Source organism: Balaenoptera borealis (assembly GCF_965194805.1).
Source record: "Balaenoptera borealis genome assembly, chromosome: 10".
Taxonomy (NCBI): Eukaryota; Metazoa; Chordata; class Mammalia; order Artiodactyla; family Balaenopteridae; genus Balaenoptera; species Balaenoptera borealis.
Genome location: NC_138874.1, coordinates 83,347,581 through 83,368,438, shown reverse-complemented (window position 1 = coordinate 83,368,438; position 20,858 = coordinate 83,347,581). Strand labels below are relative to the sequence as shown.

The 20,858-nt window shown below is 40.3% G+C and overlaps 1 long non-coding RNA gene across 2 annotated transcripts in view; it reads right to left on the bottom strand.

Moving 5' to 3' along the window:
* Positions 1 to 20,858, bottom strand: part of LOC309604720 — a 50,437-nt gene that overhangs the window by 7,114 nt on the left and 22,465 nt on the right. Inside the window, exon 1 of one of the 2 annotated variants that reach the window (XR_014231016.1) lies at positions 6,834 to 20,093. The exons of the other annotated variant lie outside the window; for it this stretch is intronic. This is a non-coding gene — a long non-coding RNA (uncharacterized lncRNA). Of the gene's footprint in view, positions 1 to 6,833; positions 20,094 to 20,858 lie in introns of those variants that run through there. 2 annotated transcript variants of the gene reach the window in all.

The window sequence follows — 20,858 nt, the reverse complement described above, 5'->3', positions numbered from 1 at the left end:
GAAAAGCGGAGTGCTTTCCCTGGCTGGCAGCAGAAGTTGGAGAGATTCAAAGTGTGAGTACGATGTCGTGTGCCATTGCTGGCTTTGACTATGGAGGAGACCATGAGAAGGAATGTGTAGCCTTAAGGAGCTAAGAGAGGGGGCCCCAGTGACTGCCAGCCAGGAAACAGTGACCTCAGCCCTACAACTGCAAGGAACTGAATTCTGCCAACAGCTTGAATTAGTTTAAAAGTGAGATCGTCCCAGAGCCTCCAGAGAAGAGCCTCCACGCAAGGCCGACACCCCGACCTCAGCCTTGTGAGACCCTAAGAAGAGAACCCAGCCAAGCCCACCTGGACTTCTGACCTAAAGAACCGTGAGTTCATAAATGGGTGTTGTCTTACACCCCTATATTTGTTCTATTTTTTTACATTGCAATAGAAAACTGATATAGTCAGGAAAAATGCGACCAGAATATTTAAGGTAGAAGGAACCTCAGAATGCATCTAGTGCCCTAGTTTCCTGGACAAAGGAGGTCTCTAGACACAGGAAACAGTGTAAAACCACAGGCTATTTCAAATATTTAGAAGTCTACATTGTCATACATTTATTATCAAATACTGCTGTACAGATTTACTTGATCTTGATAACCATCGTTTCTCTGTTTCTAGCCCCACTAGAATACAAGTACCACTTGGGCAGGGATGCTTTCTCTTTTGTTCACCATTATCCCTAAGAACAGAACCTGATACCCAATGGGCACTTAATAAACATTTTTTGAAAAAACAAATAAATGACTTGGGCCAGGATTATATCAAGTCAGTATTATAACAACAATTATTCAACTGTTGCCAATTACTTGTTTTGAACTCATTAGAGAGGTAATAATAAACTTATTTGTATTGTAAATGAAGTTAGATTGGCCAGATGATTCAAATCATAGGCGTCGTGGGCAGGGGAAAGTAGTAAAAAAAAAAAAAAAAAAAGACATCAGTTATTAATCTGTTTTCAAGAAAACATGTTGTTTGTCCACACCCCACCTCTAACCATACAGATGAGGGGAATTAGTTAGATTAAATGAGTCTGTAACTGTTAGCTAAATCGTGGTACTGGCTCTAAATATTTATACTAAGAAGTTTTTTAATCAAACAAAAATCTTTCCAAATTTAAAACTGATAAGTGCTACTGCTAAATCAGCTGTGTGAAGGGAAAGTGGAAACAGACTAAAAAAAGCAGCTTCAGATTCACAGTTATTGGAACACGAACTCAATTCCATTCAATTTAATTAAATGAAATTTACTGAACACCGACTATATGTAAGATATTAATAGACACTCTGGATCATGAGGATGAGCAAACATGCTTTGATCCCGGAGGAATTGTGGTGTAGGAGGGGAGCTAAGACTTGTACCCACATACAAACAACACGAGGTAGAATGTGAGGGGAGCTATCAGGGAGTCACAAAGAGCTGTGGGAGGGAAGTGGGTGGAGGGCTCACTTGAAGCTGGAAGGGGCAAAAATGTTTCATGGAGGAAGCTTCATCTGGTACCATGACAACGACCACTGAGTGGAGTTTCCTCCAAAGTTTATTTACATCTTCCAGAAGAGATGTCTCATTAGAAACTTGCCCCTTGAGTTCTTGCCTTATCTATGGCCTGATATGTAAACAGAAGGAAAACCAGCTGTAGAGTTGCTATGCCTCAGAAATAAATAGGCGGGAACTTTTTAGACTGAAAGTTGCACTCGATTTGTATTTTCTCAGCACTCACTTATTCCCCTGTCCCTCAGTTTTCTCTTACATGCAGTGATGCTTAACTTTACCCTGGGATTAATGTGGAGGATCAAGCATTTTAAAATGTGAAAAGACACAGCACTAATATCAAATAGCTGCTTCATATCTGAGAGGAAGTAAGAGCATCTCCAGTCACGCTTGTAGCTGGTAGTTTCTTCTCCCCGGGTCAGGGAACTAATCCCTAGACTCCGCACTCTGGCACTTAGCCCGTTTCAAGGGTTCTTTTTACATTTGTGGAATGCTTCCTCAAACTTAAATACAGAATTGATGAAAAGACATGGCAAAAAATTACAAAGAACGTCTGAGAAATAATATACACTTTTTAAAAGCTACTTTCCTTATTCATCTTGGAACTGCGTCAGTGGTGTTTAGTACTCTTGATTACATTGCCCTCTAGTGGTATCATGAGGGTATAAGTGCAATAAACATTTCCTTTTAGTCTTATTCAACATTTATTGAGCATCTATTGTATACTTAGCACTGAGGTAGGCTCTGAGAATCCTGAGATGTTAAGACACAGTTGCTACTCTTGTTGAGCTCTTGGTCTAGCAATAGAGGTATTTAACCATAGCATAGTGTGAAAAGGAACTACAGGAGAAGTACGTACAATGACTATGAGTGTGCAGAGAAGGTAACCAATTCCCCTTAAGTGTGTCTGGACGGGCTTTTCAAACAAATTACACTTAAGAAGCACCTTGAAAAATGCATAGGTGTTTTCCAGACCTCTGTGTGTGTGTGTGTGTATGTTTGTGTGTGTGTGTGTGTGTTGCTTCATGATTGAAGGAGCAGCCTGAATAAAGCAAGCTGGTCCTTTATTAACTATTAAAATGCATAATGTGCTCAGGTGACAGCTAGCTGCCTTTCATGTGAGATTCAAATGTGCTTCATCCTGTTGTTATAATGCTGCATACCCACATATACTCACAAAACACTTCACAAATTTCCTGCAGGTTGTATATTAGAGAGGTTGGGATAAACTAAATCAAATAGGCATCTTTATTAAAGTCAAGATTTTGCTCTACCATGATTATACCTATCATGATTCTAACAATAATATATCACATATATAATACAATTTTATAATAAATTATAAGTGATGTTTTCTTAATAATGTAGATCACTGTTCTAATACACACTATAGTTCCCATCCTCCCCTTCCTGGATGTATAATACTTTCTTTTACCATCCCTTTTAAAATTCCTATGTCCTCAATTTGTGGGGAAAAAAATCAGAGCTTGAAAAAATACGATTACTTAACTATCAGACTCCAGTGTTTTGTGGATTTGCTGACTGACTTTGTGGGTATATCTTTTGCTGTGCAGAAAATGGAGCACCTTTCTGGCTTCTGGACATCTAGTCAACACTTGGGCAGATTCTTGGGCTGTCCCCAGCTCTGCCACCATTGAGATGCATGCCTTAGACAGCTTCTTCTTGTGCCCATTCCCCCCCCACCCCGCCCCCGCTCCTCAGGTCTGTGGAATGGGGGAAGGATGGAGGTGTGATTATCTATAATCTATGACCCAAGATTCTTTCCTTTGCAAAAGCAGCATCCTGTAGGGGGCAAACTTGGGTTCTGAAGGCAGACAGATTGGGACCAAATCCCGGCTCTGCCATTTACTAGCTGTGTGATATTGGCAAGTACCTTGGTCTTTCTGAGCTCCAGTTTCCTCATCTGTAAAATTGAGATATTAACGTCTACCTCCAGGATTACTGGAGGGATTAATAAGAATACATGAAAAGTGCCTGGCACAGAGAAAGTGATCAGTAGAGATTCATTCCCTTCCCAGCACCCTTCATTCACTTTAATAAGCATAAGCTGTTCCAAACTTCTGCTTAAACATGAGCACCGTAGAACAACTTTTACATGTATTCTGTTTTGCCAAAACTACCTAACATCCTGACAGGGCCTTACCATTTGAAACTCAATCTCAAATGCCTCATCTCATTGAATCCTCAGCCAACCCTGTGAGGGAGGGCATCTCAACATCTCTCAACCACCATTGATTGAGAATCTACTCTGTGCCAAATAAAATGCTGTGAGTAAAGCACTAAATCCCTGCCCTCCAGAAGCCCCCTCAGTCAGGTGGGAAGAGGCAGATGAGAAAAGCAGCTGCAATTCAGTTTAATAGGTGCTGTGATATAGGTGGAAGATGCTAAAGAAGCACAGAAGGGCACTTAATTTAAGTTGATCCTTGGGGTGAGGTGGGCAGGTAAAGTGAATCAGGAAGAATACATAAGAGTTTCTCTTGTGAATAATGAGAGAAAATATGCATGGGGGTTGGGGGGAAGGGAAAGTGCAAAGGTGAGGGAGAGGGTGGTGGAGGTGGGTGCTGGAGGGGGACTTTTCCAGGAAGAGAAAACACAAATTATTGAGGCTAGAAGCTGAAGTCCACACTTGTGGTCAAAATAAATCTTCTAGGTTGTCATATTTTGGTCATTTACTTATGTGTACATTGGACGCGGTACTGTGAGATGAATAGGCTGTGTAGCCCGGGTAATTGAAGTTTCTTAGAAAAACCATTACCTCTTTCTGAAATCACTTAGCCATATTCCAATTAAAGATGAAACAAAACTATTTAAGTCACCAGTCTCTCTAACCCTAATCAGAGTAGGGATAATTGTCCATGGAGTCATGGTACCATTACTATTTTATATACACAGATATTCCTGTGATGAATTTTTCCTTAAAGAAACCCATGCATCTTCTAGATAACAAAAACTACCTTAAAAAGTGGCAAAAGTTGCTTAGATAACAATATGGCTTATTTATTCTCTCTGCCTTTGCCCATCCCATCCATGTAACCCAGCTCTTCAGCAGATGTGGACATCTTAGATTCACTTCTCCTTTTGCTTAGCTGAAAAGGGAGCGCTCAAAAATTAGAGTGCCAGTTGTGAGGTAAATGAGCACCACAGCAGTATGATGAACAGGCTTCCAAGCCACGACGGTGATGGAGTTGTGCTGTAAGAGACATAGCAGATTTTTTCCCTCCCTAACTTGGGCAGGGATGAATTCACTTCTTCTCCAGCCTTGATTCCTGGCATGAACAACCAAACACTTGCATTTTTAGAGTCCTTTTTGGGGGTGAACGTTTGGTGTGTAGAACTTTTCCTCCAAGGATAATTTTAGCATTAAATTATTTCAAATCCTGACAAATTTCAAAACACGAGTGGGTGACTTAGGAAGGATATAGTCTCAAGAAATAACAATGGTGTCAGTACAATCCAAGAGACTTGGAAAAGGGTTTACATACACACATGTACATACACTCCTTCACTTCCCAGAAACTGAAATTGATTTAACACATTGAGATTAAGTTACTTGGGTGTTTCTTTTAAATGCCAAAGAATAAATTTACTTTGGCATTAAGGACAAACATTTCTAACCCACAGAAAGAGGGCAGAGAGTTTGGGCTTAACAAGTATTTTAGGAGAATTACTGTTGCGAATGCAACCCCCATCCCCAATACACCACTCCCCTCTCTCTCCTGGGGTTTTCCTTCGTGGAACACCAAAATCAATATGGCAATTAAGGTAGAGATTCAGGGTATATACCAATCATCCTGTGTGGTTCCAGAATATACATTTGCAAGGGCAAAATGAAATGCCCCCAAAGAATAAGTAACTACACATTCACACATATAATTACCCGTATTTTCTTGCATTCCTCATTCCTTTTAATTTCTCCTCCTACCTCCCAAGTTTTGAGAAAGAAAAGTTGTATTTTTCTATGTACAATATCCTCCTAGTTGGGTTGTCATTGTCCTTGGTAGCAGGTAAATAACAGACTTGAAGTGCCTGCTCTATTTCTGTGTATTTCGTGGAGTCCAAAACAATGTAAGAGCTCATTTTAGTATTTCTGTGCACTTATATGAGGGCAGTTAGTCTACTGACATATACCAGTTTAACCTGGGGGATTTTTGTTTCCAAGAGACAGGAGAAAGTAGATTATCTTTGAAAATTTGAGAATTCATATCTTTGGCCTCGATGCCTGACATAGATGTAATAATAAGAATTACCCATAATCCCATAGCATAGAGATGATGATTGCTAACGCACATCACATGGATGTCATTTATTTGTGTCTAACAACATGGCTGGGTGGGTGTGTCTGTATAAATAAATTATATGCCAAGTTACATACATCAGGAGGGCAACGATGAGGTGGTCACCAGGCCTGGGCTGCAAGTTTGCCAAGGGACAGCATTTCTGGGCACTTAGAGGTGGAGTGCCAGTAATGCTCTACACTCCACAGCCTCTACAGCTTTGTATTATGACAAATACAAAAAAAAAAAAAAAAAAAAGGCACAAGGAAACACTAGAACTAGAAAGGGAAGCCTCTTCCTCCTACAAAGTCCCTCCAGTGTCCTATGCTGATAAAGCTTAACACTGTCCTTTTGGCAAAGGAAAGACACTCAGGGTCCATTTGCATTATCACAGATCAGGTAATGAAGAGTGTATTTGGAACTGAGAGGCAATAAATTGATAACGGACACCGCCCCTTCCCCCAAGAAAAGGGAAGCATTTTTCCAAGCTGTTCTCAGAGGGCCGCTCATGGCAGGTGACCTGGCCATCTATTTATCAAGATTTCAGGCTACATGATTTGAACTCCTTAGATTTCTCTTCCCTCGGCCTCAAATGTCTTTGTTTTGTTTTGTTTTCTCTTTACATCTTTGAGGAAATAACTTCTTGCATTGCCTGGCATAGCCCTGCTGAGCAGACAGTGGATAGGCTCTTGCCCTCTGGCCATAGTTGGTTACAGTCTGACTCAAAGGCAGACCTTTCATAGGCCAGGACTGGCCAATCTGGATCTCCCTTTGAAAAATTAAAAAGCACAAAGATTGCAACTCACACCTATATGCAGACTTGAACCACAAACTGCATGCGGAGGAAGCAGAGAGTGGAAGGAGGCGGTCAGGCAGGTGAGCAGAGAGCTGTGACCCCAAAGTGAGCGAGAGGGAGAGAACGTCTTCCAAATCACTTTCCAGTTCCTATGAAGCTATACCTCCAAACTTAGGTTCCGGGAAATTCCCTTGAATCCCATCAATAACCCCTGAGTTTTACCTGTGCTGCTTTTAGTGGATGTCCGTTTCATGCTAACATTTGGCCTCTTTCTAGGCCCAGGTTTCTCACCCTTGGCGCTATGGACATTTGGGGTGAGAGAATTCTTTGCCGTTGGAGGGAAGGTGTGTGGGCTGTCCTGTGCATTGTAGGATGCTTAGCAGCTTGTCTGGACTCTGCTTACTAGATGCCAATAGTTCCGCCCGTCATGACAATCAAAAATATCTCTAGACAGTGTCGACTGTCCCCTGAGGGGCAAAATCACCCCCAGCTGAGAATATCTGTTCTAGACCAATCTCTGCTTAGGCTCTCAATGCTGGTCCCCTTGCCGCCTCTGAGACAGGCCACATCAGTTCCTTGCCTTTGACCTACCAACTTGCTCCAAGCCCTTATCCTCCCTTGGCCCAATTTTTCTTGGCAGGCACTCTTCTCTTTCTCTCCTTCCTTTAAGTTTGAAGTAGACTTGCTGCCCTTGGCTTACAATCCTCAGCCTCAACTAGTCTGATTTTCTCTGTAGGAATCTCTAAGACTTAAACTATTCTTCAGAAGTCACTAATGACCTAACTCTGTATTAAATCCAAAATACTCACAGGGCCTCACCTTTTTCCTGCAACCTGTGCTCTATCATTCCTTTCTATTCACCTTTGCTCTTAGATTAGATTGAACAGGGGATGGCAAGGAAGCAAATACGTTGACATGTACACTCAGCAAATTTATAGCTTCCTTGGTATAGCAAAATGTACCCACAAAACAATAAGAAAATCACCAAAGAAAAATATAATAAAATTCTCAATTGAATACCATTGAAGATCAAACAAGGGAAAGTGAGAGAGTAAGTTAATCAACAATATTAAACAATTATGACATGCTCCTCCCCATTTCTGATGTTATGGGGAATAGAGAAAAAAACTACTGCTTTCAAGAAGTTTACATTCTAATTAAAACTCCAATGCATATATCTATGAAAGAATAATTGAATAGATAGTATATAATAGATTCATTTTGCAGTGCAGAGATAACAAATATTACACAAAGTTGACAGAGCACCAGCATCAGATTACTTCATGTGTATATGCTATTTTTACCATACTTAGAGGATAGCCACATCACAATGACAATGACCATTTATTGAGTATATACTATGCCAGCCTCTGTATAGAGAATATTACGTTATTTGCTTTGTTCTACATAGGATGAATATTGAAAGGGACTTTTCCTAAGGTCTTGGACTTTTAGATAAGGCCTACAAATCTGAGAACAATGGATGATAATTAGCCCCACATTAAAAAAAAAAATTGAAGTACAGTTGATTTACAATATTGTCTTAGTTTCAGGTGCACAGCATAGTGGTTCAGTATTTTTGCAGGTTACACTCCATTATATAAGATACATATATCTTGTATATTATTACAAGATAATGGGTATAATTCCCTGTGCTATACAGTAAATCCTTGATGCTTATCTATTTTATATATAGTAGTCTGTATCTGTTAATCCCATCCCCCTAAATTGTCCCCCCTCCCACCCTCCCCTTTGTTAACCACAAGTTTGTTTTCTATGTCTGTGAGTTTGTTTCTGTTTTGCATATACATTCATTTGTGTCAATTTTTAGATTCCACATGTAAGTGGTATCGTATAGTATTTCTTTCTCTGTCTGACTTCTTTCACTAAGCATAATATTCTCTAAGTCCATCCATGTTGCTGCAAATGGCAGTATTTCATTCTTTATTTAATTAGCCCCACTTTTTTTTTTTAATAGATTTATTTATTTATTTATTTATTTTGGCTGTGTTGGGTCTTTGTTGCTGTGCGTGGGCTTTCTCTAGTTGTGGTGAGTGGGGGCTACTCTTCGTTGCTGTGCGGGGGCTTCTCACTGCGGTGGCTTCTCTTGTTGCGGAGCACGGGCTCTAGGCGCACGGGCTTCAGTAGTTGTGGCACGTGGGCTCAGTAGTTGTGGCTCGCAGGCTCTAGAGCACAGGCTCAGTAGTTGTGGCACACGGGCTTAGTTGCTCCGTGGCATGTGGGATCTTCCCAGACCAGGGCTCGAACCCGTGTCCCCTGCATTGGCAGGCGGATTCTTAACCACTGCGTCACCAGGGAAGCCGTAACCCCACATTTTTAACTGGAGTTTTTAGACACATCCCTGCAAGACTAACTGAGACGTTGACAAACTGGTCTTTCATCCCTCGCTGCCGTTACCCATCCATAGTCTTTGTAAAGAGAAGGCTGGAAGAGAGAGAAGGCTGGAAGAGAGAGAAGGCTGAAAATGTCATTGAGGCAGAAGAGGTATTGACTTGTTGACTTAGAGCTAAGTTCTGTGCTCCACCTTCCCCTAAGGTCGGTGAAGTGCGAGCCAAGAATGATTGGGGTGTTGCAACGAGGAGACTGGATCTCCTGCCTCAGCTGGATGCTGGCTGAGCTGCTTTTTGCTTGGAGATTCTGAAGGTGGGTGCTAGGCTGCAGCTGCCCACAAGGGCAGGGGGAGAAGAGAGTGTGGAGGCCACAGCGTGTGGGCCTAGTACGGGTAGGGCGAAGATACACAAGGTTTTTCAGGGTCAATTAGATGTTGGAGAAGAAAAGTGGGCTCCTCCCATCTTAATGGGATGCCACTGAAGTGAAAAGGCCTTCTTGCCAAGGAGAGACACCCACATAAAAAGCCAAGGGGGTGTGTGCTGCTGGGCACAGGATCAAGAAGCCGGCGGGGAATGCATCACCTGCCGTAAGGGCCTGTGCAGTTCAGAGGTCCTTGAGGGGTCTCCAAAGAATCCACACGTCTGCACCCCACACGAGAGCCAGGCTTTAGTCTTCTGTCACGGCAGAGGCATCAGTGTCTAAGAGAGGGCCAGCTAAGTGAAAAGACTTTGCCACATTGTTTCTATTTCTCTCTCCTCCTGCCCTGACTCTGGAAGACCCAGAATCAGGTAAAAGAGGAGCGGGAAGAGCAAGAAGGAATGAAAGGGTTCCTGAGTCACGAGTCAAGTTGAGTTGGTGGGAAGAATGGGGGTGGGGAGAAGCTTTTAGGTTTGTATTTGTATTGGACTGTACTTTATTATTATTTTTTTTTTATAAAGACAGTGAAATAGAAAGTCTTTATTTATTTATTTATTTATGGCTGTGTTGGGTCTTCGTCTCTGTGCGAGGACCCTCTCCAGCCGCGGCAAGTGGGGGCCACTCTTCATTGTGGTGCGCGGGCCTCTCACCATCGCGGCCTCTCTCGTTTCGGAGCACAGGCTCAGCAATTGCGGCTCATGGACCCAGTCACTCCGCGGCATGTGGGATCCTCCCAGACCAGGGCCCGAACCCGTGTCCCCTGCATTGGCAGGCAGACTCCCAACCACTGCACCACCAGGGAAGCCCGGACAGTACTTTTTAATATTTGGAAGTGAGGCTTGTCCTTGTAACCTGAAGTTTCCAGAAATCTGTTGTTCAAGGGCCAGGAAGGGAGAGGTGATATAACATGGTGGAAGGCAAGAGCTGGAGGAAAATAAAACTGTTTCCTGTTTGTCCCTCATCAAATTCAGGTTGTTAACAAACTGGTTGAAAGTACGAAAACCCTGTGAAGTATGATCATTGTCTACTAGCACTGCAGTTCAGAGAAGTTAAGTTACCTGCCCAAGGTCACACGGCTGGGAAGTGGTCTCCAAGCTGGAAAGTTGGGACCTGTGACACCACGCCTAGTGCCTTCTCACTGTATCCCAGCTGCGCACTTGAAACAGAGCCAGGTTTGAGGTTGGCATTTTAAAAAGAGGTCGAATTTTGAAAAGAGTACATGTGAGGGCACGGCAGGCAGGTATGAGGGTGAAGCCTTGGGACACTGGACCAAGCTGGGCCAGAATACAGAGAGAAGGGTGTACCGCTAAGGGAGGGGTCCGGTGGAGCGAGGGTGTTGAGATCTGGAAAGGGGCGCCTGGATCTAATGGTCCTTGTAGGATTCTGAGCCAGCAAGTGAGATGGAGAAAGCCACCAAGAAGCGCTCTAGTGGGGCTGAGGGAAGACAGCACAGACATCAGACCCTCTCAGAGCCAGGATGTGAGATAATGAGGATTAGAACAATTAGAACAGAAATTGGCAGGACATGATGACCAGTTTGATAGAGGGAATAAAGGAGAAGCTTAAATCACAGGTTACTAAAGAAAAGAAGCTGTTTGGGGGCTGTCCCTAACCTATTGAGGTAAATAGCTTGAAGGGCAACCTGTCAGTCATGGCTGCTATTAAGAGCCCAGGACTGCCTGGGAAGGAAGATTGCTCTAATCTAGTTTAGCCTTTCTTCTGCTTTTTTCCTTGACTGGCGATGCAGTGTGAGTGCTAATGCATGTGGTTCAGAGGATTCACAGCGACATATCGCCCAGGAAAGCCAGCCGGCTGCCAAGACACAGCGCAGGGTGACACTCACTGGAGTGCTTTGAACACAGCGGAGCAGCTGGCTTTAACCCTGTGGGCGGATGAGTTTTTCCCTCCCGCTTTCTCTTTTCCCTGGGCGCCGCACGCAGCCAGCTCCTCTGGGTCAGGCACTAAACAAGGATAACAGAAAGGGGTCTTTTGTCCACCAGATTCCGCCACCAGCAGGAACTGGAAACTCAGCAGCTCCATCCCACGAGGGGGGAAAAGAACAGAAAAGAGCCAGATTAGAATGATTGACAACGTAGACCCAAAGCCAGGAGGGAAAGAGAGATCAGAGAGAGGAGCAGAGGCATTTGAAAGACGAGAGGTGGTAGGGAGTCAGAAGCACTCGGTAAAGGGAGGGACTCCCCAGGGCCCTGGGAAAGGATGACGGCGTGGGTGGCCCTGGAAGTTGAGAACAAAGGCCGGGCGGGGGCGGAGCTCTGCGCAGTGTAGACGCTGCTGGGATTAGAGCAGATGGTAGGAGCAGGAATTTACTGTTCTGAACATTTTTCTGGACGTGTCAGTGCGTGAGGAGATCGATTCAGCTGACAGTAAGGCTCCGTTTCTGTCATGCCAAAAAACCGTTTCCCTCCGCACCACGAGAGGAGAAGCTCTGCTTTAAGGAGTGACCAAAGCCACAGAAATAAAAATATAAGTGAATGCCGATATGCTGATTTATCATGAGAAAGACAGCTGTCGACAGAGCAGAGTCTTCATGTCAGCAGATCCGTAGGTTCTCTCCCTGCAGGCAAGTGACAAGGGGAGTCGAATTGTGGCCTGAAGGTTGTAGATGAGCCTACAGCCAGAACAAGGGTGGTTTGCTACATCAGTCACAGCAGGGGTGTAGCCAACACAGAATGACTATCCCCTGGGCAGTGCTTACATGACCCCAGCAACTTTAGGTGCTCTAAATGTCCCCTTTTAATCATCTAGGTCACTGTTTCTCAAAGTCTGGTCTGAAAATACCTGCATCTAAATTCACTGGGGAACTTAAATATTCACATTCCCTGGTGTCACCACAGATTTTCCAGAATCAGAATCTCAATGGAGAGGCCCTGGAACCTGCATTTTAAATAAGTTCTCCACAGGATTGATGAAGGCTAAGTGTAGTTTTAGGCTGACCATTCACTTTCCTTTCAGTCTTTCTTCAAGTGAATCACATTTGGTTGATTAGAGTTGCCCAACTAAACTTACTATCGATGACATCTAGGAAGCCAATAGTTCATCCTCCTCTCTGGGTTCTGATCCATTGAACTATCAGTATAAGAAGTGAAATGGTGATCTAGGTATTGGTTTTATTTAGCACTCTTTGGTCAGCTTAGGTTGACATATGGGCTGGGGCCTCCCAGCTCTCTCTTTGAACTTCGATTTGGGTGCCTTTCCTGCCCTGAGATTGGAAAACGGAAGGTAGGCCCTGACAAGGAGGGCTTTCTGCATGGATAGTGGGTGTGGGGTCAGATACAACAGAGGGTGGGTCCAGAGGAATCAAGAGATAAGAGGCTGAAGTATGCGAAACAATGGTGACTCTACCTGGTGGACAGTCCCCAAGAGGACAGGTGCTGACAGAAGAGTTTCCCCTCTGGAATCACATTGAAATTCTGCTGCCCTGGGCTACTCTAAGTTGGATTCCACCTGACTTTACAAAATAGACACATGGCTTAAGACAGTCTCGCAAAGAAACCACAGATTACTAAGAAGCTTTTTGCAAAATGGACTGGTATACAGACAGCTCACAGCAAATGGCTTCTAACCATATGAAAAGAAGATCAGTCTTACAGTGAAAAATGCAAATTAAAACTACCATTTTTTCAAGATACCACTTCCCACCTATCAGATCTGTAAAAATCCAAATTTGACTCAATACTCTATTGGTGAGACTGTGGGGAAACCAGCACTCATATAGTGGCGGGGGGGGGGTGGTGCTGGTGTGGGGTAGTGCAAAATGGTACCACCCCTATGAAGAGGATCTGGTTCTATTTAGCAAAATCACGGAAGCCTGAAATATTTTGTCAAACTAGATAACAAGGAAGCTATCAAGGATGGTTGGAGACATATCAAAATGTTGCAAGAGTCAACTTGAATAGCCTCCCACTGGCCGAAGATGGGACAAATTGAGCATTAACAAGAATAAGTGCAATGGATTGAAACACATTAAATATGTTTAAATGCATGAGATCATAATGATACAAAAAACTTGGGGTTACTTTTGGAGGATGATAGGGAGCAATCGTTACTTTGAGAACTGGTAAATGGAAAGCATTAGGCATGTATCCCCTTTTTCCTGTACAATTTCTACCCCTTGGGGAAAAACAGTTGAAGTTAAAAAGTATTAACTTTATAGAAATATTCAATTTACTAAATAGAGAAGGCATGAGAGAATTAGAATATAACCATGAAGAAAAGATTGCCTTTACACATGTATTCCAGCTAATAAATGAAGAAAGAATGATAGAATTAGAGTAATACCATAGCCCTAATGAATTAATGCAATCATTTATGCAACGATTATCCAGGGCTGCTAGCATCACAAAATGTGCCTCCTGATAGAATTATACACTACCCATGAAGTAGTTTCGGCAAAACAATTGAACCTGAATTTGATCAAATCTCTACATGTAATTACCAATTTATGGGAAATATAGGGAACTGAGGAATAGGTTAAAATGATACCCAACCCCTAAGCAAAATCCAGGTGGTGGGAAACTTTACAGGACAAATTTATATGTTTCTTTAACATGTAAGTTGCAGAGAGAGAGAGAGTCAGTGAGTGAGAGAGGAGAAAAAAAAAATATGGAGCAGGGAACCTATAAATTAAAAGAGACTTAAAAGACATATTAACCATTTACAATATATGAATAGTATTTGGATGCTGATTCAAATAAATACACAAAAAAACCAAGAAGTTTGAAATAATCAAGAAAGTTTGAAGCTGGATTGTATATTCATGATATTAAGAAGTTATTGTTACGTTTTTAGGTGGGGATAGAATTGTTTTTTTTTAGATACACACAACTAAAATAATTATAGATGAAGTGATACAATACTTGGGATCTATTTCTGAATAATCCAGGGTCAGGGAAGATGCTGGAGAAGTGGGTGGGAATATACATGAGACGAGATTGCCTGTAAGTTGTTAATTGTTGAAGCTGAGTGAAGGGCAGGCCAAGGTTCATTATGCTATCCTCTTCACCTTTGTATATGACTGAATTTTTCTATAATTAAAAACAGATTTTTATAGATAAAACAAATTGAAGATAATAAAGCAAATACCAACCACAAGAAAATAGCAGAGCCAACACATTCCTCCTAGTATGGGTCTTTTGTCAGCCATCCAATGAGATAAAAACAATGATAGTCTAACTAGAGCCGGCACAAAGTTGGGGAAAATCTTCTGAGTTACCAAGACTATTTGAAGTATGTTTAAGGATGAACCCTTATATATTTAACTGTATATTGCGCCTTAGGACATTAGCCACTGCTCAAAGATCAAAAACCTCTGTTTCCACCTGTTTTTAAAATCACTTGACTGTAAAAACAAAAAAACAGGCAAAATATATGAAAGAGTGGTTTTCACACATTGGATGACAAACAGTAGAACAGTGATCCCTACAAGAAGGGAAACAAATGAAGTGAGCCCTGCATTTACCCTCACTGCTCAGAGAGAGTTTCCAGGCCAAAGCACAGGGAGGGAAATCCCAGAGCCTGGCAGACACCCTGTGTTCAGGAGATGGAGTTGAGAATTCAGAGAAGCCAAGTGGCTAGAATCCGCTAGGGCAGAGTACTGGAGAGGAGGTGCATCACAGAGACGGAGCTCTCGAAATTGGCAGAGGGGTCCTTTTGCACTTCAGCTGAAAACTGATTCACACAAGTGTGTAAGAAATTACCTGAGGCCACCAGAAAGGAGTGAAGAAAACAATTCTTGGATATCCCACAGGGCTTGCAATTGTTCACCTTCCCCATGCTCTGGCCAGAGCAGAGAAATCTCTTAATACACAGGACATCTGAGTGCTAGGTAGAGAGCACTCAGAAGGGTGTTGTTTTGGTAATGGAGCCAGAATAGCCCTAGACTATGGTTTCTCAATCTTGGCTCTATTGACGCTTCGAGCTAAGTAATTCTTTGTTGTGTGGGGATGTCCTGTGCATTATAGGATGTTTAGCAGGATCCCAAGTCTCTACCTGCTAGATGCCAGTAGTACTCCCACTCCTGTAGCTGTGACAACTGAAAGTGTTTCCATACACTGCCAAATGTCCCTTTCTCATAGGGTCAAAATTGTTCCTGGTTGAGATTAGTTGCTGAGACTAAAGGCTGCTCTGGTCCTGCCTAATGGAGCTTAAAATCAAGCTACAAAAGGATTAAACCATTTCTAAGGCATGCCACTGCATTCCAGAATGAAGTTTAGGAGTATTGGAAAAAAATACAAACAATCCAGCATGCCAAAATACAAAATTCACTGTGTCTAGAATCCAACCAAAAAATTCCAGACATGCAAAGAAACAAGAAAGATAAACCACAATGAGGAGGAAAATCAATCAATTAGTAACAGATTCAGAAATAATACAGATGATAGGTTAAGGAAGAAGAATGTTAAAATAGCTGCAATTAATATACTCTATATGTTAAGTATGTAAAGGGAAACATGAGCAGTTTTAGGAGAGATGTAGGTGATAGAAAAAAGGCCCTTATTGAACTTCTAGAGATGGAAAAGACAATGTCTAAAATGAAAATACACTGAACGGGATAAACACTAGAGTAGATACTTCAGGAGAAAAAAAATAGTGAACCGGAAAACATAGCATGGAAATTCTTCCACTAAAACACTAAAGAGCATGAAAGCCATGGAACAGCTTCAAGTGGCTTAATATAGACATAATTAGAGTTTCAAAGGGAGAGGAAGGACTGGGGACAAAATTTTTTTAAGAAATAATGGCTGAAATTGTTCCAATATTTGATGAAAACTATATATCCACAGATTCAAGAATCTCAATGACAAGCAGATGAAAGGAGAATAATAGTACACCAAGGCACATCCTAATCAAATAGATTAAAATAAGTGATAAATAGAAAATTCTTTTAAAAGAGAGTAAAAGCACAAATTACATACAGAAAAACAGATGAGAATGATTTCTTGTTGGAAAAAATGCAAGTAAAAAAGAGATAGTAGAGCTACATCTCTGTAGTACTGAAAGAAAAAAAAAATCAGTTAACTTAGAATTCTATAACCAGCAAACATATCTTTGAGAATGAAAGCACATAAAGATTTTTTTCAGGCATATATTGGGTTGGCCAAAAAGTTCATTCTGGTTTTTCTGTAAGATATTGCAGAAAAAATCCAAACAAACTTTCTGGCTAACCCAATAAAAGCTGAAAAAAATTCACTGACAGCAGACCAGAAATACAAGAAATCTCAAAGGAAGTATTTAAGGTAGAAGGAAAATAAAACCAGATAGAAATTTGGATCTATGCAAAAAAACAAGAGCACCTGAAGTGATAAATATGTAGGCTAATACGAAAGACTATTGTTTCTTATTTTAAAACCTCTTTTAAAAGGACCTGAATATTATTTTAGCGAGAGAAAAATGTTTTTTTCTGAAATCAGTAAATAAAATAACATGATTTTATCTCACCCTTTAAACATTTCTGTTTTTATATTAGTTTTATATATCACCGTATTAGTGCAGTGTTCATGCATAGTAATCAAATAATGAAATATATCACTAACATTGTATATTATATACAGGAGTTGCATACTCATTTTTTTCAGATAAGAATGAATAATTAAAATCTTGGAGATGACTGCTAGGTTTATAAAGATCAACTGGAATGTTTAGAATAGTGATAGAATATTATTATTTGATTTGGCTTTTAGAAAAATCACTAGAGTTAACAATATGGACAATTACTTGAAGCAGTGGAGAACCTGGAATGAGATTGAACTGCTAAATGTAAGCTCTCAAAATTTGAGGTCACTCAGAGGACCTTAGGTTAGCTTTACAACAAGTGATTTTGGTGACTAAATTAAAAAATAAAAATATATGTGTCACATTCTGGATAGTTGTTTTGGCCTGTTTGCAAAAAAAAAAAAAAAGACAAGTCTCTGAAGTATTAAGCATTTTCAGTGTCTTAAAAATAAGCTAACACGTCTTACATTTTATGAATTTGGAAACTGAGGCCTACTGAGATGAAGTTACTTGCCTAAAATCACACAACTAGTAATTGGATTGCATGTGGCAGGCATTCACCTTATGTACTGGAGTGTGAGGGTACCAACACACATAATTTTAAGTAGCAGGATCACTCTCAGTTATGACATCCTCAGGACTCCCTGTCTGCTATGCAGAATTTTGGTCACTTGGTGGCAACCTAGACAACAACATCACCTGATCCTGTGATTTCTCCAGTCTTGATTACCCATTTAAGGCAAGTTAACGATATAACAGAGTCACTCTTTGTTACCATAGAATAAAGAAACTTCCTTAAAAAGTTACCTGGCTGTGACTGAAAGTCAAATAAACATGATATTCGGGGTTGGTAACAAACAAAAGAAAAAAATGTAAACACATTTAGGAAGGATTTCGGATTTGTCTACTACATTAGCATTCCTCCCCCAGTAAATTAAACAGCGTCAGCCTTCCAATGTACTCACTAGAAGTCACATAGAAGCTTCCAGTTTCTCCATTTCGCACAGTTACAGTTGTTTACCTTGAACTAACTTGCTTACCACAGGGGGAGTCACTCAGGTCAATTCTACCTCATAAACCTCTTGTGAATCTCTCACTTCCTCACCATCTTCACTGCTGCTTCCCTGGTCCAAGTCTTGCTATGGCCCTCTTGGACTCTTACAATATCCTCCTAATTTGACTTCCTGCTTTTTCACTCTCCACCCATTTCAAGTTCACTTCCCACACTGTTGTGTGAGTAGCCTTTTGAATTTTGAGAAAATATGAATTTTATGAAAATATGAATCTGGTTGTAATCTGCTTGAAATGCTTAATGGGAGCTTCTGGATTATTCACCACTGTTTTGAAAACCATAGAAAGTGATTCAGATAAATTAATAGTACCATTAATTTATCAACTAATGTTCAGAATGAAGCTCTGAGTCAGTAGTATGGAGCTACTCCCCCTACCTCATCAGAGAGAGAGAGAGAGACAGAGACCCCTTATTATACAAGAGCTGCTTCCCAGGGTTGCCAGACTCATGGACATTCCCCCTTCTCCTTACTTCAGAGCTGCAGTTTCTGTTAATATAAGATGGCTGGGACACTTATTTGGGGATGTGAATTTGGTTGTGTCAGGGGACTGAGTCTGAAAGAAGTGTTTCTGAAAGGGAAAGAAATACTAAGGGTTTCAAAGAATTCTGGAATAAACTCCACTCCTCATGGAAAGATAATCAGGCAAAAAGATCAAAAGACATTTCCTAAGGACTGCAAATTTATACTAAGTAAAAGGCACAAAATCCAGAAAATTACCTAGGAGGTAGATTTTTAGCTTGTGAATGAAGAGAAGAATTCTGATGGTAGCTCGACAAATAATAAAAGAGAACAAAGAGAAATTACACACTCTGTTTATGGACAAATGCTGGGAACTCAATACAACTTTCCTTTCTTAGGGCTGAGTAAACTTAACATAAAACAAAAGAAAATTTCTCTCTAGCATGAAAGATGATAATATTACACTCTAGAGGGTGAAAAAGAGCTAACTTTTGATAAAGACCTACTTCAAGAAACTAGTTAATTTTAGAAATCATTTATATTGTGCTCTTAAAAATGTGGAAAATGTGGACTATATGAAGCAAAGGAACAAAGATGAGAAAATACAATATTGAAATGGAAAAGGAGCTGATTGAATGATGGGTGGAAAATAACTTGGATAAAAACTGTCCAAAGGAAGTAAAAATGTAAGCATAAAATAAAAAATAATCAGAATCAACAGCAAAGAATTAATGCTATAGAAAATCAAATCAATGTCAAAAGTCTCCCAGGATACAGAGGAAAAGGACTAAGAGAAGAACATCCTAAAAAAAAAAAAGCGAATAATGGATGTGGAGGGTAAAGAGGAGAGACCTGAAAATACAGACATGATAAAAAGGCTGGAACTAGTGGAATTGAAGCAACAATTTCAAACATATATGAACTTATGAAAGGTTAGTTTGAAAATGAAAGTGATTCATAGTGGTAAAAGGAAAATGTTTATGTAAAGGGACCAAGACCTATATAAATCCTGGTGAATCTTTTTTAACTGAAATTTATATTGAGATCATTGTAAATTCATCTGCAGCTGTAATAATTTAGATCCCATGTACCCTTTACCCAGTTCCCCCTAATGGTAACAGTTCACAAATTATAGTATAATGTCACAACCACTATATTAACATTGAAACAATCCACCAATCTTATTCAGATTCCTCCAGTTTTACTCGTACTCATTTGTATGTGTATGTATTTGATTTGTATGTGAGTATTTTGTACAATATTACCACATATGTAGGTTGGTGTATCCACCACCGTAGTAAAGATGCTGAACATTTCCATCACCACAGTGGTCTTTTGTGTGTTGACCTATTATAACCACACCAACCTCCTCCCACCTCTACACAGTGTCCTTCAATCCCTAACTCCTGGCAACCACCAGTGCATTCTCCATTTCTAAAATTTTTTCATTAAGAATGTTGTATAGATGGAATCATATACAGTATATGACCTTTTGGGAGTGGCTTTACTCAGCATAATTTCTTGGAGATTTGTCCAAGTGTTTGCTTGTATCAATAGTACATTCCTTTTGGTTGCTGAGGAATATTCAACAGTATGTATGTGCCACAGTTTGTTTAAATGTTCACCTGTTGAAGACTGGTGGCATTTAAATTTTTAAGTATAAAGAAAGAATTCAGTATTTCCCTAGGCAAAACAACAATTATACAAATTTTTATCAACAAAAAAGTAAAAAATCAGAATTATCTTAGATTCTTCCAAATATTTCTATTAATTGATGCTTTTTGTCCTGATGTCTGCAACTACTAGTTATAAATTTTATATAGGCTTAAATACTTGTGTTATTTTTAAAAATTTAGATATAATTGATGTAAAACCAGTTTCAGGTGTGTAACATGAGTCAATATTTGTATATATTGCAAAATGATCTAGTTAACATCCATCACCATACATAGTTAAATTTTTTCTTGTGATGAAAACTTTTAAGATCTACTCTCCTAGCAACTTTTAAATATATATGTAATATATATAATAATAATTGTAATTACTGTTTTAGTTAAGTATATATATTATGTATATTATTAACTATAACAGTAATTACAATTATTATTATAGATATATAAAAGGACAATGAAAGTGAGACTGAGCATGCCAATGATGACAATAAGTGTAATAAAGTTAAATTCTCCTGTTAAATGGCAAAGACTCTCAGATTAATTACAATCTATATGTAGAGCATTTATTAGAGGCAGTTCTAAAACAAAATTTAAAGAGAGAGGTGGAAAGAAACGTGGATTTTAAAACAATTCCCATTTTCCTTGTGATTGGGTCTAGCACTGACCTCTCCTCATTCTGCTGTAAGAGCACCACCAGCTGGTGTGCCAGCCATCTCCCCACAAGGCTTGCTGAGAAATGCCATTTCAGTAGAATTGACACT